This window comes from Diplotaxodon limnothrissa, linkage group LG9, assembly GCF_057381915.1.
Source record: "Diplotaxodon limnothrissa isolate DT_005_m linkage group LG9, D_limnothrissa_male_GT1.1, whole genome shotgun sequence".
Lineage (NCBI taxonomy): Eukaryota > Metazoa > Chordata > Actinopteri > Cichliformes > Cichlidae > Diplotaxodon > Diplotaxodon limnothrissa.
Genome location: NC_140604.1, coordinates 18,282,373 through 18,296,196, shown reverse-complemented (window position 1 = coordinate 18,296,196; position 13,824 = coordinate 18,282,373).

Here is a 13,824-nt window from a genome sequence, read left to right as displayed (position 1 = left end):
GCTGATTAGATTTTTATGCATGTTATTTATTAGTCGTAACTACTCTCTTGTATTCTCTATCTGTATTTAATTTATTTTTTATTCCACCTGTCATATTATATGTTCTTTACAATTCCAATAAACCTGGGAAAAGCAACATTTTTGGCTGATTTGCTTCAGCATCACCTCTTGGTTTTCAGGTATTTGTCCGAGGAAGAAATGAGTCCGGTCATTTTCCGTGTTTCCGCCAAATCATTAATGTTCGAATTTTCTGGCTGTTTCATTTTAAATGTTTTAAAACAGTGTTTAGGCCCATCAGGGAAAACTACACCACTATGCAGGCAGTTTACATAAGACTCTTTAGCAGTGTGCATGGTTCTGCTGATTCTGCATGTCTGTCGTCTATTCACCTGCCTGAAACCGGTTTACCAGCCCACAGATGACCTTTTACCTACTTTGTAGGTACTTGTTTGAAACTATTTTTTTGGGATTGTGTCACCTTACTCGCTGCACACTGTAAACCTATCTTTTAATGTACATTCTCTAAGTAAATTGTGATCTGTTTAGTTAAATATAAACCAAGAGTTGCCTGTTATCTATAAGAGTTACCTTCCAGATAGCACGTTATTGTATTTTGATGAATAGATCTGAAGAATTATATTGTACTGACAGGTATGATTAATTTTTTAGGGCAAAAACCCCATAATAGTGAGAAGAAAGAGAAGAGCGCAAAGGGAGGAAGAATGGAGAGAGAGAGAGAGTTAAATGATTATTAATGATTAAATGCAGTAAAATCACACGGGAAGCGAAAAAGGCTGAGAAAAGAAATGCTCAGTGCATTATGAGATCTTTAAGATATAATGGGGCCTGATTATTTGAGACCCTTTACATGAGGGGAATGATTTTCAATTTTATATTTAACAGTCAGCCAATTAAGAGCTAATATAGGAGCAATACGGCTTCTTCTTCATCCTAACATAAAGAAATAACCAGAAGTATTCCAAATGTAGCAAAAACAATGGTCAGTGCAATAGTTGTCTACAAATCCCAAGTACAGTGCTCAGCATAAATGAGTACACCCCACTACATTTGTCAGAAAACCTTTAGTTTCCTTTGAGAGTCAACATTTTCCACGAGATACTATACTACAAAATACTCTCACAAATGCGGGGCATTGATTGCAAACAAGATTTGTGAATGAATTAGATTTTTCTAACAAATTCATTCACGCCCATGTCGCAAAAATGAGTACACCCCAATTATAGTCTATAGAGAAAAGCCACAGTTTAAGACTACAAAATTCAAATTAAAAGGAATTCAACCACAGGGGGTCTAATGATTCATTTAAGAGGTGTCCAGCAGACAGGTGGCTTAACAAAGAAAAGCTCTTCCCATTTCATGCTGTCAGCAATGGCTCCACATAGAAGAGAAATGTCACAAAATCCAAGAAAGGAAATCATTTCTTTACACAAAAAAGGTGAGGACTACAAGAAGACCGGCAAAGGTTTACATATCAGCCAAAATACTGTAGCAAAAGTGATCCAGAAATTTAAGAAAGATGGAAGTGCAACCATCTAACAGAGACGTCCAGGCCGTCCACGGATGTTAACCTCTCGACAGGAGTGTCTCCTGATGAGAAGGGTTGAAGAAAATCACCATGGAAGTTCACTGCAGTTAGCTAAAGCGGTAGAAAGCCAAACTGGAGTGACCGTTTCCTGTGACACCATACAGCGCACACTGCAGAGGAATGGCATGCATGGGTAATGTCCACGAAGGAAGCCTCTCCTAAAGCCCATGCACAAAAAATCATGGCTAGAATTTGCTAGGACCCATGCTGAAAAAGATGAAGTCTACAGGGACTATATACTCTGGAGTGATGAGACAAAGATCACTGTTTTTGGAACTAATGGTTTCAAAACTGTATGGCGTCGTAAAGGTGAGGATTTCAAAGAGAAATGCATGGTGCCTACAGTGAAACATGGTGGTGGCAGTCCTTATGTGGGGCTAAGTGAGTAAGATAAGATAAGATAAGATAACCTTTATTAGTCCCACACGTGGGAAATTTGTTTTGTCACAGCAGGAAGTGGACAGTGCAAAAGTTATGAGGCAAAAATTAGAATACAATAAGAATAAATACAGTACACAACTGTACAGAATAGAATAAAATAAAATACTATATACAGTAGAATAAAATAAAAATAAATATACAATAAGATAAAAATAGAATACAAATACAAATACTATATACAACTGAGTAAAAATACAAGTACTGCTGGTGCTGGGGAGCTGCATTTCATTGATGGTATCATGAGCTCAACAATGTTCTGCTCTATTCTGAAGAAGAAGATGCTGCCATCACTCCGTGCACTTGGTCGTTGTGCACTTTTCCAAAAAAAGGCAATGATCCAAAACACACATCTAAAACTACTGTTGCATTTCTGAAGAAGAACAGGGTGGAGGTGAATGAACAGCCAAGTATGTTTTCTGATCTGAACCCAATCGAACACCTGTGGGGAATTCTGAAGCGACAAGTTGAGCATCACTCTCCAGCTAGCATCCAGGCTCTAAAAGAGGTTATTCTGGAAGAATGGAGAAAGATAGATGTTGCAATGTGTCGCCAGCTTCTTCATCCCATGCCTAGAAGACTTGGTGCTGTCCTTGAAAATCACAGTGGTCATACAAAATAGTAGATGTAGCAGTTTTTGTTGCGGGGTGTATTCATTTTTGTGTCAACCAATTTGGTTAAAACTGAAGATTTTGTGATCTAAGTTATAATATTAACCTTAATTTCATGTTATGGAGTTAAACAAATGTTCAATAAAACTCAGCCTTGTGAAAAGTTTGGAAATTGTTCTTTTGTTCATTGAGCAGCTCATTAAATTTGTACTTTTTAAAGCGGGTGTACTCATTTATGCTGAGCACTGTATATATTATATAAAGAAGGATGTGCAAGTTCTCACCATGTGTGAGCTATACCATGCTATGTCAGGGCTAGCTTAGCTTAATAAAACACCAAAATGTAAGATCTTAATGCGCTGTATCATTAACAAGTTATAAAAATGGGTCAATTGAAGTCAAAAGCCATCAATTTGACCATCAAATATTCGAGTTCAGCCTCTTAGTCATGTTCTGTGACAGGATGCAGTTAGCTAATGATGAGTATTTCCTTGAAACCTTACTCTTTCTATCACTATTCTGGCATTGATTGGTTTGTGCAACCTAAATATGCCAGTATAGAGTCTTAGTGCAATGTCCCAAGATGTATGAAGGAGAACATTTTACAGAAGCCGTCTAGACTGTAATACTGCTGCTGCTGTGTTAGTACATTAAAGGTGTTTTTAAAACCCATTAATACAAGGCTAGCCTCGCGTTGACTTTGTCTACAAACATTAAAAGCCAACTAGAAGGCTAACATCAGGGAAGTCCCAGCCAACTGTTAAGGCACTAGTTTTTAAACAGGGAATGCCCATATTCAAATCAGGCAATGTTTTTTTTTCTTTCATCAACCCACTCCTGGAACTTTTTGCTCAAATATAGTGCAACGGCAAAACTAACATGCAAACAAAGCAATCTATGTTCACCACCTTTAGCTTTACTGTTGTTGTTTTTTTTTTAGCTTGATAGATTATAAAAAAATTCAATCATTTCCAGTAAACACCAAATTATATTGGCTTACAGATCTAGTATTCATGAAGTGAACCTTTGTTGAACATCATGACATCGTCCTTTATGCATTTATACAGAAAAAAACATGCTGCAAGCGGCACTACATGAGAGACATCTCCATTAGGAGGCAAGATAAAGATCACTATTTTACATGTTTATAGTGAAATAAATGTATATTAAAAAATACTTGTATGTGCATGAATATGTTAAGAAGCATATTTGATTGTTTGTTCCACTTTTTAAAATTTATTTATACAGTAAAACTGTTAATTTTCATTTGTTGCCTCAAGGCAACACTGCGCAGTTAGCCCAGTTTTTCTTCAGGCAATATAATGCATTTGAATATGTCTGTAGAGATGTGTTTGTGTGCATTTATATGATCATAGTCAATGTTTTTACTTTACAATCTACTCATAATTACAGGACATAGATGTAAATACCTTTTATGGAAGGAAACCAAGGGAATGTGCACTCTCTGTCCTCAGAAAGTGAGGACAGTGAGCTTTCAGGGAGTGACAGTGAAATAGAGGAGTGGATCCCTGAATGAGGTTTGAGGGACACTGAGGAGCTCAGGGGTCAGGGGTCAGTTGGTAAAGTAACTGTGTCTCTGTGTGAGTTAGTGCCCACATAGCAAGCAGGTCTGGCCAGGATCTGGTATCAAGTCGGCACTGTTGGCTGACTTCTGACATGATAAGACGTATGCCATCCAGATATGGGCCAGGCCTGGCATAGATGGCACTGTCTGTGTGATGGCATGCCACATCTGGCTTGATTGTGGCTTGGCTTATGTGGCCCAGGCCTACAGAAAACAGGTCTGGCCCAGATCTGGCATCAAGCTGGCACTTCTGACTGACTGGTGTTTTGGCAGAGTGTATGTCAACCAGATGTGTGCCAGGTCTGGCAATGAGGCCACCGTTTAGTCAAATTTTATGATTGATATATTATTAGGGACCCTAAAGCTCCCCCAAAATAGGGAGAAATATTTTTTTCCCCAAAAATCAAAAAGTCATGCAGTAGAGAGATAAGATTCATTTTCTGGAGACTCAAGATTTACTAGAAATGAATCTTGATCCATTTAATTGTCACTGAAATATTTCCAAAGTGGTGGACCAACCAGCCAAATGACCAGCATTCATATCCAATCCCCTCTGCTTTGTTTTCCATTAGCCTGTCCTACAGAGTGCATGATTTCTTTGTCAATGACTATTAATTATGCACTGCTACAAATCATTTTGCCAACTAATAAAACAGTGTGGTTTTGAAATTCAGACAAACCGACCCTCACATGTGTATGGGCTCATAACATTGTCTTGCCAGTTAAAGAGGTCATATTTAAATAACTGAATTGACATTAAAACAGTCATAAAGGTGGTATAGGAAATAATCTCTTTACACTAGCTAAGCTTTTTGTCCATTACCTTAAAGCTGCAATTAAAATATGTATCATTATTTCTAGTAGGCACTGGAAAATAGATCAGTCTTGTTAGTTATTTGGAGCAAAGCACAACATGCTCATATTTACCAACCCAACAGGTTTCTCATACCAAATACATTCCACACGTACACGGAAAAAGTAGATTTGTTTTGGCACTTGCTTTCAAAACAGAACAACTGACAGGTATTTTATTCAAGGAAGCTGAATGAATGGATCAGTATTTGTTCTTGTTTTCTAACTATTTGGGGTCTCCAAAAAGATCCTGCTTCAAATACCGTATGTACCAAGTCTAAACATATAGCTCCATCAGCTGTGGTTACCCCTTGAGAAATTTGACACTTACACATAAATCTAATAACCAAATTTGAATTTTAGCAGCTTGGAAAGAACCAGGAAACACTGGATTTGTTTTTATTTTCACTGTGGTTAACTATCAGAGGTGTTTTTTTCCATATTGATGCATGGTCTTGGTGCCAACAGGGTGCATGTGACTTAATCATGCACCAACATCTTATTGAGAGGTAAATGTTAGTGCATAAATGTTAATGACAGGATGTTGGCATGTTTATCACTGAGTCCCTTTGACCATTAGTATCTTGAGTGCTTGTTTCTGGAATTCTAGGAATCTGTTTTTGCTCTTGAGCTATTAAAGTTCACATGACTTTTCACACCAAATCCTCAACTTGTGCTGTCTGAGCTACTTACCTTTGTCTGTCCCTTTTCTTCTTCCACACTTTGCCTTGGGGACCTAAATTTTCATGCTATCCCTATCACAATTGCCCCTTTGCTGCAGAATTATTCCCACTGCTAGGCTACTTCAACATCACTAAGCATGCTAAAAACATGAAAAAGATGGAGCAGCATGGCAGTGCAGCGTGTGTGCAGTCGTGTATGAGCACACAGTGTGAGCACTCAGGTCATATCTGATATCGGACCGTATAGTGTGAGAACATGCATCGTGACCTATGAACTTCTAACCCCTGCAATTCAGTCGTACAGTTTGAGCAGGAGCTGAAAAATTGCACAGTGTATGCCCAGCTTAAATCTGAAACATTAGTTTCTCTGAAATCTACAATCTAGGGTCAAACCAGATTCATACTGTAGCTCACTACAGTCTCGGAGTTAACATACAGATTTTCAGTTTGAGATACTGTCCATTATTTTGTGATTTCTGCAGTTTTAAAAATATAAACATCAAATAAGAGGTTAATCCACTCAGTCAGCAACAGGAAAATAATTTAATAAACATACAAACAATGCTTTTTAATGCAGTCTGCCTCAAAAACAGAAATAGTAACATAAATCCACATGCTTGAGTATATGCAGCAAGTAACTGATATGCTTATGTAAACATTACAGACTTCAGTGAAAATAAAATACACACATTTTCATACCTTCCAAAACAAAAAGATTATTGCAGTCTCTTGCTCAGAAGCAGGAACTACTCTTTTTCTGCTTAGGCTTGTGTACTCCTTTCAAAGCTTTATTTATAAATAATTAATGAACTGGTGGATGTTGGTAATTTTTAACAAAATATCTGTTAATCCAATTTTCAGTCTTTTTTGGTGGAATGGACTTCTCATTAATGCCAATCACATTGAATCTGCATTGCTTTTTGCAACTTTTTGCTCTTTTGGTAATTCATTTGCATTAACCTTAACATTAACTTTGTGTTTTCTGCAGCTAAAATGAATACTGTGTCATAATACTCTGGTCCTATGTGTGTGATAAGATCAGCTCACTGAAATCTTACCTTACATTTCTCTTGGCTATTGAGATGGCAGAGATATCCCTCTGTCTTCTCTTTGCCAATAACTCTCTCAGTTTCCACAATATGAAGCCATAAAATGCCTGAAGACATGTAGTTATTGAGTAAGAAATAGTTTTGTGAAGGCTTATCCTTTTTCTGTTGATGTGTGTATCACAGTCCTCTTTGTTCTCACATCTGTATGTCAAAAGTGAAATATGAAGTCAAAGCAATTGCAGTTGGAGATTAAAGTTGGAGATTATGACAACACGACTTGGACACTGGAGCCAGTTCTAAGAATGACATTGTAACACTACCATTGCTGTTGTTCATGTCTGAAAGGCAAATAAGATATATGGTATAAAATTACTCTCTTTGCTTATCGTTTTTGTGATCTTTTGAGTCTCTGAAGGTTAATAGTTTATAAATGACTGAGTATAACAGGAATGAGAGAAAGGGGTGTCACAATGTCATGCTAGCATAACATATTTGTGGACATTTTTTCCCAGTTTTTAGCTATGCAGTTTGTTTGAAACCATCAAAATAACATCACTTCAACACTTCACTTCATCATTTACATGTACAAAGCACCAAACAAAGAGCAACTAATCATCTTGATCTGGCCTCAGCCCTCAGATATTGTTATTATAATATAAATAAAACTTTGTTTAGTTTGTTTAGCTAAAACATGTACAAAACACATTTTGAGAATAAGTGCTATATAGGCATGCTAATTGTAGCAAGGATATATTAATTAATATTTGTGCAGATATTCAGATACTGTTCTTCTTCCTGGGAAGTTAGCCATTCTTTCTCCTGTTGCTGCATAGATAGAAAACAATCACAATTAAATTTTTATCTTTAGGTCCTTGTTCAGCATACAATGTTCTTGTTCAAGAAGCAATTAAAATGTGTTTTGTTTTTGTAGACTTGTGATATTACAATGATCTGTATTTCTGAAAAGCTCTATTTTCAGTGACTGTGAATACATTTGAATGAAAAGTCCCAATACAAAGAAAAATCTCCTCCTTTTGGTTTCTTATTATTATATCTTATATCAGTTGCACGGAAGTAGCTGTAAGTAATTTGGACGCTACAGCTTTAAGCAGCTGGGTGCTCCCGCGGACGGTAATCACGATCACTGTCTAGCACAACACCTGGAGCTAAGGGGGCAAAACAATCGGATGAGTGCTGCTGTTTGACTGAGGAAGATTAAAGTAGTCGTGGTAAGCCAGTCACACGACCACTTAAAGACAAAGCAACAAGGTGAAATATACCAGTTTTTAAATTGGTATATATCACCTCTCTGCTTTTTTTTTTGGTCATAAGCAGAGAGTGCTTGCTAGCGCTGTCCTTAGACAGTATACGCAGCATTTTTTCTTCAATAGTTTCATCACGTTTACTGTCTAAGGACAGCACTATCAAGAGAGAGAGAGCAGAAAAAGAGAGAGAGAGCGAGTTTTGAGATGTGAGAGATTTGTGACGTTTAGCGTGTTTGGAGTGTGTAGTTAATGTGTTGTCTTGTGTAGTTAGTGTGTAGTGTTGTGGATAGTTTTGTGTTGTGTGTCAGAACAATGAGGCGACTGCTGTCTCCAGGTAGAAACAGGAGTGATACCTGCTGTCAGGCCTGCAGGTATCAGGCTGTGATGTTCTCCTTCATAGTGGACAGAAATTTTTTTTTTGGAGTGGCACAAATAATTTGTGTGGCATCTTATTGAATGCAGAACAGCTGATTGTTCTGTAAATAGTTTGAAATGGTTATTTAAAAAATCAAGGTAAAAGGTAAATGGATGAAAATAACTTTGTTTTCAAAACTTGTGCATAGGATTTTAAAATTGACAATTTATATTTGCATTTAAAGTTATGAAATATGATTCATTAAAGATATTTGTGGTTGTTACAGTAAAAAATATAACTTTTTCTACTCTGATTTTATGTTTTTTGTCTGATTTTAGATCAATTGTGTTAATACAGTATGTCAAAATGAAAACATAACTGTAAATTCAGACACGTGAGGTTGTGTTGAAAAGAATGATACCAAACAAGGCAAAGTAAATAGTTTTTAAAGGTGAAATGTGGAGGGAAAATCAAAAGTAGTTAAAAATGGCCAATTATACCCTGGACCCCAGAGGGTTAAACATTTTTTTCAAAGTAACACAATAGTTACTTTTCAAGTAATTAATTACTTTTAGAATATTGTAACTCAGTTACTAACTCAGTTAGTTTGAAGAAGTAACTAGTAACTATAATTAATTACTTTTTCAAAGTAACTTGCCCAACACTGGTTACAGGCCACTCAAGAGGTTTGTGCATCTTGTGTGTGTGTGTGTGTGTGTGTGTGTGTGTGTGTGTGTGTGTGTCCACATTACCACAAGCGTTCAACGAGTTTGTGCATCTTGCGAGGTTTAGGATCCACACATATGTACCGGTGTCTCCACTTAAGCACACTTGAGGAAAAACGGACAGAACATAAAATTGTTAACATTACAACTTCAGTTGTAAGGCTGAAGGATTGGAAATTTGAAACACTTGGGAATAAGGTCATCTTGAAAGAAAACCAAGGGCATGGAGGGGAAATGATATAAGGAACTCTAGTTCAGCATCACAGCCAGAAAAGCACAAAAGAGTTTTATCTTACACGGCTTCAATGTTACACCATTCGGTAATACCCTGCTTCCAGCAAAGCTCCACCTTTTGTCTATGTCTCAGAATAATGTTCACAGCACGGGGTTTGGTGTATGATGTACAGCAGCCCTGTTGCCCTGTACAAACATAAACATGCACACATGGGTTAAAAGGTCAGCTTATATTTGAATCAACATGTGTTGTCACACGTGCTCTGTTTGGACAAAATAGTAGTCTAGGAGGTTCTTTATGACCTTTGCAATCAGCATTAGACTAGCAAAGATAAGAAACAAAATAATTCTGCAATCAGAAAGTCCAAACTGGGTGATAATAAAATACAAATGAAGCATTTTTTTTAGAGTCAAAATTGCACAAAAATTGCTTTTGTCAGTAAATGTCTAACTTTAAGATAACATCCATAAAGACTTTGTTATGGACATCTGTGATACTGAATGAACTCAGTGGAGTATTTTGTCTGGTGTTCTGGCAACTGTGAGTATATTTAAATGGTAAATGGCCTGCATTTGTATAGCACTTTACTTAGTCCCGAAGGACCCCAAAGCACTTTACACTACATTCAGCCATTCAGCCATTCACACACACATTCACACACTGGTGATGGCAAGCTCTTCTTTTAGCTCTGTTTGACTCTCATCAGATAGTAGCTGACAATGTCGGTCTGCTCTTTTTTGTTTGGCATTTTTTGTGCTTGTTTGCACCAAATCTGGTGAATTGCATTCATTTTTTGAGTAATAGTGCAAATTCATGTGCTCCAAATCAATTTCTGACCCTACATCTGATTTGTCATATGTATGTGTCTCTGTATGCTTTTACTAACTTGTGTGTAACACCAACCTGCCAGAGGGTCTGCAGATGGAAATTAGCCCAAGGCTATAATCTGGCATATTTACATTTGTTAACATGTTCATTAATATGTATTGCCCCTCTTTCTAAATAAAATAAATAAATAAATAATAAATAATTATCATGTGATGACCATGGTGATATGTTATTTATGAGCAGTAACCCTGATAACAACAAAGGTACAGTAATTATATACTCCAAACGTGCAACAAGCATTAACAACACATAATAAATATCACATCATATTAAAAGCAACCTAAAGGCATAAGAAACCAAGCAAAAACTACTGCACAATTTTAGCAGTCTGACCAACCAAAGAGGATATGAGCCAAAGGTCTGTGGCGCTGTCACCACAAGCAGCTTTTCTCATTATATATGCATCTATTGCATCCATATTTTAATTTAGATTTAAACAAATAGTTTCTCAAGGCATTCTGCTGAGTTAAATCAGGATAATAGAATTTGCATAACTCACTAAGCTGGGAAAAAAACATTAGTCTTATCATTATAATCTAAGAATGTTTCAAAAAAAGCTTACCTGCACCTCGACATATATGTTTTCTTGTCATGATGATGGCAAGGGAACAAAATCCCAGCATAAGATTACAAAGTAACGTCATTTTTTAACTGAACGCAGGAAGTTGTGGGTCTTGTTGAAGTCCGGGAACATGTGTGAAGCTGCCACAAGTATTATTTAGGATACTCAGGGGATTTAGAGGGAGGGCTTAGAATCACCTTTTTGTGTGTTATTCAGTGACATTATTACACAAGGACAATATTTAACACGGTATAAATGCGGAACACACTTTTTTTTTCTGTAAACTCAGTAGGTTAAGTTTCCCTGAAACGTCCCCCAAAGAAGTTTAATCGTGATGCATATACAATTACAGTCATTTGCATTTGCTTTAGAAAAGAACTCTTGGCTTTTGTTAAAGTCCAGGAATAGGTGTGAAGATTGAGCTTTAGTAAGTATTGTTTAGGTAAGAAAACTTTGGGAGATTTGGAGGGAGGACTTAGAATGAGCTTTTTTCTGTGTTATTCAGTAACTTATTACTTAAGGGCAATATTTAACTGTGCATAAATGTTGATCATTCTGTTTTGGGTCAACTTCCTCTTAAAATTTTAATTTCCCTTAATATTCTCCTTGGTGCATGTACAAGTATATTTGCTTCCTTCACACAGACTGACGCAACCTTTGTTCTTTGTCGACTCAGCAAATAATTTAAGATTAAGATCAAAGTGTATTTTCCTAACCTTGGCACCTAATGTAATCTCCAAACCCCTGAAACCTTTGAGGTCTAGATTAGAGCTCTAGAGTAGAAATTCTACCATGAAAAACTCTTCGCCCCTTTTCTGATGTGTTATTTTTGTACATATTTCGCACATTTACATGTTTTACAGTGGGGTCCATAAATATTTGGACATAGGCAACTTTTTCCAGTTTTGGTTCTGGACATAACCACAATTAATTTTAAATGAAACAACTCAGATGCAGTCAAGGCACACATTTTTAGTTTTAATTCAGCAGACTGAACAAAAAGGAGAGGAACTAAAACATTTTTAACACAATCCCTGTATTTCGAGGGCACAACAGTAATTGGAGAAATTAAAGGTTCTTTTCTAATACTTGGTTTAAAACCCTTTGATGGCAATAACAGCCTGAAGTCTTGAATTCATGGTGATCACCATATGCTGGTTTTCCTCCTTTTTAATGCTCTGCCAGGCCTTTACTGCAGCTTATGAGTAGCATGCACCTTACAGTGAACCCTCTGTATTTACTTTCACAAAATCTTCTCTTTGTGGTTGACTTGGATATCAATATGCCTACCTCCTGAAGAGTGTTGTTCACTTGGTTGGCTGTTGTGAAGGGATTTCTCTTCACCATGGAAATGATTTTGCGATCATCCACCACTGATGTCTTCCATGGATGTCCAGGTCTTTTTCCATTGCTGAGTTCACCATTGCTTTCTTTCTTACTCAAGATGTACCAACCTGTAGATTTCGCCACGCCTACTATTATAGTAATTTCTCTGATGTTTTTTTTTCTTCCTGTTTTCGCAACTTAAGGATGGCTTGTTTTACCTACATGTAGACCGCACGTTGTCTGTTCACAGCAAAATCTTCCACATGCAAGCACTACACCTCAAATCCGCTCCAGGCCTTTTACCTTCCTAATTTATAATTTACAAATTTTTATAATTTATAATAATAATAATAATAATAAAGTTTATTCATAAAGCATACTAAAAAAACCAAGGCTATACCAAGGTGCTTGACAAAATATGATAGGATAAGGGAGATGGGAGAGGGAAAAGAGAAAGGACCCAGCACGTATTAAATATAAAACCATGACAATCATAATACATAAAAGTAATTAACAAAGCATAATAGATAAAAATGTGTCAACACACACAAAATATTAGCTAGATGGAAAAGCAAGATTAAATAAAGTCTTTAACTGTGATTTAAACAATGGCATAGAGTCAGACAAATAAGAAGGAATTACTCACCTCTTCCCAGGAAATAGCCTGTGAGTCAATTTTCAAATTACTTTCGGTCCCTTTGAAAAGAGGGTGGCCCATGTTAAGGAGCAGAAACTCCTAAACTCTTCATCCAATTTGAATCCGGATACCCTCAAATGAAAGCCGGGAGTCTACACATTATGTTCATGTCTATTATATAACAATAACTGGAACATTTTGGAACACTTTCAGTATACGGATAAAAAGACAAAACTTTTTCAGTGTGCAAATATGTAAGGACCTAACTGTGTATCATCAGACAGAATTTCCATGTCAGTCTTGGACAGATTGAACAGGTATACCAGAGAGAAAGAAGCCAGGAGAATAAACCAGAATTCCTCCACTAAACTAAAGGTGTACTAAAGGTGTACTCTCAGTGGCAGTTGAGGAATATGAGAACAGCTGGAGATAGCAATAATGGAAGAACAGAAAGATGCAACTCATAACAACAATGCTCGATGGCTGGTAGAGCTAAGAGTAGACCAAAGCAACCTCCCTGAACAGGATCCAGTAACCATCACAGATGAAGATATCCAAGACAGAGTCTCAAGCACGAAGAGCAGGACAGCACCAAGCCTTGATATGATTCATGCCTACTGGTTAAAAAAGATAACTCCACTCCATGAGCATCTGGCACCACAAATGAACCAGCAGCTAATGGATGAGATACACCTGGAATGGCTAACTGAAGGCTGGGTAGTCCTCATCCCCAAGGAGACTGTAAGACCAGACTGGCCAACCTGTGCCCCGCCTGGATTGATTACAATAAAACCTATTACTCAATGCCTCTCACATGAATCGTGGAATGCCTAGAACTGTACAAGATCAACAGGATCATAAGAGCATTCATCAGGAATTTAATGGGGATGTGGCAACAACACTAGAGCCCAACTTCAAACCAACAGCACAGGATTTACCAAGGAGATGCTGTATCCCCACTGCTTTTCTGCATGTGCCTGAATCCCCTCAGCCAGATCATTATCAAG